We start from the raw sequence: 5,000 nt of genomic DNA, 5'->3' as shown, positions 1-5,000 counted from the left end.
ATCTGCGACCTGGTGGCCCAGTGATGTCAGCTGGAACTTTTTTTTTCCGGTCCGCTCAAAATTCTCCAGGGGATTTTAGGGCTTTGCGCCACATATTCCGACTTTTACTTAGTTTCTGACGGAGCCAAAAAAGTCCGGGTTTTTTTGCCCTCCTTATCGTCCCGACTGGAAACTTTAACTTTTTTTTTAAGTCAGAAAATTAAAGTCTTTTTCATCCAGGAGACCGACCCTTCCTTCAAAGTGTCCCATACAGTGCTTCGTCATCGGACATCGGCCGGGATCTCACGCTCTCTGGAACTGTTTATTTCATCCATCCACTGCACCTGCTGTTCTGACATCAGCATCCGAGAATAGTGTCCCGTACTGGGACATGGTCTGGGTTCTGCCGCTCTCTGGAACTCTGTATTCATCCATGCGGTACACCTGCTGTTCTGCCATCAGTGTCCGTGAACAGTGATTCTTCATCGGATATCAGCCGGGATCTCACGCTCTCTGGAACTGTTTAATTCATCCATCCACTGCACCTGCTGTTCTGACATCAGCATCCGAGAATAGTGTCCCGTACTGGGACATGGTCTGGGATATCCCGCTCTCTGGAACTATGTTCTGATTATTTCCTTCATCCACTGCACCTGCTGTTCTGACATCAGCATCCGAGAATAGTGTCCCGTACTGGGACATGGTCTGGGATATCCCGCTCTCTGGAACTATGTTCTGATTATTTCCTTCATCCACTGCACCTGCTGTTCTGACATCAGCATCCGAGAATAGTGTCCCGTACTGGGACATGGTCTGGGATATCCCGCTCTCTGGAACTATGTTCTGATTATTTCCTTCATCCACTGCACCTGCTGTTCTGACATCAGCATCCGAGAATAGTGTCCCGTACTGGGACATGGTCTGGGATATCCCGCTCTCTGGAACTATGTTCTGATTATTTCCTTCATCCACTGCACCTGCTGTTCTGACATCAGCATCCGAGAATAGTGTCCCGTACTGGGACATGGTCTGGGATATCCCGCTCTCTGGAACTATGTTCTGATTATTTCCTTCATCCACTGCACCTGCTGTTCTGACATCAGCATCCGAGAATAGTGTCCCGTACTGGGACATGGTCTGGGATATCCCGCTCTCTGGAACTATGTTCTGATTATTTCCTTCATCCACTGCACCTGCTGTTCTGACATCAGCATCCGAGAATAGTGTCCCGTACTGGGACATGGTCTGGGATCTCCCGCTCCATGGAACTGTGTTCTGTTTATTTCCTTCATCCATGCGGTACACCTGCTGTTCTGCCATCACTGTCCGGGAATAGTGTGTCGTTCTGGGTCATGGTCTGGGATATCACGCTCTCTGGAACTCTTTATTCATCCATGCGGTACACCTGCTGTTCTGCCATCACTGTCCGGGAATAGTGTGTCGTTCTGGGTCATGGTCTGGGATATCACGCTCTCTGGAACTCTTTATTCATCCATGCGGTACACCTGCTGTTCTGCCATCACTGTCCGGGAATAGTGTGTCGTTCTGGGTCATGGTCTGGTCTCTGCCGCTCTCTGGAACTCTTTATTCATCCATGCGGTACACCTGCCGTTCTGCCATCACTGTCCGGGAATAGTGTGTCGTTCTGGGACTTGGTCTGGTCTCTGCCGCTCTCTGGAACTCTGTATTCATCCATCCACTGCACCTGCCGTTCTGCCATCACTGTCCGGGAATAGTGTGTCGTTCTGGGACTTGGTCTGGTCTCTGCCGCTCTCTGGAGCTCTTTATTCATCCATGCGGTACACCTGCTGTTCTGCCATCACTGTCCGGGAATAGTGTACCGTTCTGGGACTTGGTCTGGTCTCTGCCGCTCTCTGGAGCTCTGTATTCATCCATGCGGTACACCTGCTCTTCTGCCATCACTGTCCGGGAACAGTGTGCCGTTCTGGGTCATGGTCTGGGTTCTGCCGCTCTCTGGAACTCTTTATTCATCCATGGGGTACACCTGCTGGTCTGCCATCACTGTCCGGGAATAGTGTGTCGTTCTGGGTCATGGTCTGGGATATCACGCTCTCTGGAACTCTTTATTCATCCATGCGGTACACCTGCCGTTCTGCCATCACTGTCCGGGAATAGTGTGTCGTTCTGGGACTTGGTCTGGTCTCTGCCGCTCTCTGGAACTCTGTATTCATCCATCCACTGCACCTGCCGTTCTGCCATCACTGTCCGGGAATAGTGTGTCGTTCTGGGACTTGGTCTGGTCTCTGCCGCTCTCTGGAGCTCTTTATTCATCCATGCGGTACACCTGCTGTTCTGCCATCACTGTCCGGGAATAGTGTACCGTTCTGGGACTTGGTCTGGTCTCTGCCGCTCTCTGGAGCTCTGTATTCATCCATGCGGTACACCTGCTCTTCTGCCATCACTGTCCGGGAACAGTGTGCCGTTCTGGGTCATGGTCTGGGTTCTGCCGCTCTCTGGAACTCTTTATTCATCCATGGGGTACACCTGCTGGTCTGCCATCACTGTCCGGGAATAGTGTGTCGTTCTGGGTCATGGTCTGGGATATCACGCTCTCTGGAACTCTTTATTCATCCATGCGGTACACCTGCCGTTCTGCCATCACTGTCCGGGAACAGTGTGCCGTTCTGGGACTTGGTCTGGTCTCTGCCGCTCTCTGGAGCTCTGTATTCATCCATGCGGTACACCTGCTCTTCTGCCATCACTGTCCGGGAATAGTGTGTCGTTCTGGGACTTGGTCTGGTCTCTGCCGCTCTCTGGAGCTCTTTATTCATCCATGCGGTACACCTGCTGTTCTGCCATCACTGTCCGGGAATAGTGTACCGTTCTGGGACTTGGTCTGGTCTCTGCCGCTCTCTGGAGCTCTGTATTCATCCATGCGGTACACCTGCTCTTCTGCCATCACTGTCCGGGAACAGTGTGCCGTTCTGGGTCATGGTCTGGTCTCTGCCGCTCTCTGGAGCTGTTATTTTCCTCCATGCGGTACACCCACTGCTCTGCCATCACTGTCCGAAAATAGTGCTCCGAAATCGGGTAAGTCGCGCGGGGGGCCACCCCTGTATCTCGGCTCCAGGAGCGTCTTTCCGCCCGGGGCCTGGCCCACTATGCTTAGGTCCAGCTGGGGAACGCTCCCCCCGAAGCTCGGGGCCCTGTCCTGGAGATCTCTGTTTCCGAAAACCAGGTTTCTGAAATCTGCGACCTGGTGGCCCAGTGATGTGAGCTAAAAAAAAATTTATCGAAGCGATCTAAAAAAGCCCAGGCATTTTCTGGGCTTTCCTTCACATATTCCGACTTTTACTTAGTTTCTGACGGAGCCAAAAAAGTCCGGGTTTTTTTCGCTCCACATAGTCCCGACTGGAAACTTTAACTTTTTTTTTTTTCCATTATTTCACCCGCGGAGGTCCGCAAACACCTCCAGGGGCCCACAACGGCCGAATTAAGCCAGGAAAAAGACACCAGAACCCGGATCTCTCTACCAGACACCCCCAGAGCCCGGAACACGGACCCAAACACCTCCAGAGGCCCACAACGGCCGAATTGGACCCGGAAAAAGACGCCAGAACCCGGATCTCTTTACCAGACACCCCCAGAGCCCGGAACTCGGACCCAAACACCTCCAGAGGCCCACAACGGCCGAATTGGACCCGGAAAAAGACGCCAGAACCCGGATCTCTTTACCAGACACCCCCAGAGCCCGGAACTCGGACCCAAACACCTCCAGAGGCCCACAACGGCCGAATTAAGTCCGGAAAAAGACGCCAGAACCCGGATCTCTTTACCAGACACCCCCAGAGCCCGGAACACGGACCCAAACACCTCCAGAGGCCCACAACGGCCGAATTGGACCCGGAAAAAGACGCCAGAACCCGGATCTCTTTACCAGACACCCCCAGAGCCCGGATGAGCTCCACAAACAACTCCAGAGGCCCACAACGGCCGAATTGGACCCGGAAAAAGACGCCAGAACCCGGATCTCTTTACCAGACACCCCCAGAGCCCGGAACTCGGACCCAAACACCTCCAGAGGCCCACAACGGCCGAATTGGACCCGGAAAAAGACGCCAGAACCCGGATCTCTTTACCAGACACCCCCAGAGCCCGGAACACGGACCCAAACACCTCCAGAGGCCCACAACGGCCGAATTGGACCCGGAAAAAGACGCCAGAACCCGGATCTCTTTACCAGACACCCCCAGAGCCCGGATGAGCTCCACAAACACCTCCAGAGGCCCACAACGGCCGAATTGGACCCGGAAAAAGACGCCAGAACCCGGATCTCTTTACCAGACACCCCCAGAGCCCGGATGAGCTCCACAAACACCTCCAGAGGCCCACAACGGCCGAATTGGACCCGGAAAAAGACGCCAGAACCCGGATCTCTTTACCAGACACCCCCAGAGCCCGGAACTCGGACCCAAACACCTCCAGAGGCCCACAACGGCCGAATTGGACCCGGAAAAAGACGCCAGAACCCGGATCTCTTTACCAGACACCCCCAGAGCCCGGAACTCGGACCCAAACACCTCCAGAGGCCCACAACGGCCGAATTAAGTCCGGAAAAAGACGCCAGAACCCGGATCTCTTTACCAAACACCCCCAGAGCCCGGAACTCGGACCCAAACACCTCCAGAGGCCCACAACGGCCGAATTGGACCCGGAAAAAGACGCCAGAACCCGGATCTCTTTACCAGACACCCCCAGAGCCCGGAACTCGGACCCAAACACCTCCAGAGGCCCACAACGGCCGAATTGGACCCGGAAAAAGACGCCAGAACCCGGATCTCTTTACCAGACACCCCCAGAGCCCGGAACTCGGACCCAAACACCTCCAGAGGCCCACAACGGCCGAATTGAACCCGGAAAAAGACGCCAGAACCCGGATCTCTTTACCAGACACCCCCAGAGCCCGGAACTCGGACCCAAACACCTCCAGAGGCCCACAACGGCCGAATTGGACCCGGAAAAAGACGCCAGAACCCGGATCTCTTTACCAGACACCCCCA

Source organism: Gasterosteus aculeatus, unplaced genomic scaffold (genome assembly GCF_964276395.1).
Source record: "Gasterosteus aculeatus unplaced genomic scaffold, fGasAcu3.hap1.1 HAP1_SCAFFOLD_40, whole genome shotgun sequence".
NCBI classification, from domain to species: Eukaryota; Metazoa; Chordata; class Actinopteri; order Perciformes; family Gasterosteidae; genus Gasterosteus; species Gasterosteus aculeatus.
Note: the sequence above shows the minus strand (reverse complement) of the source record.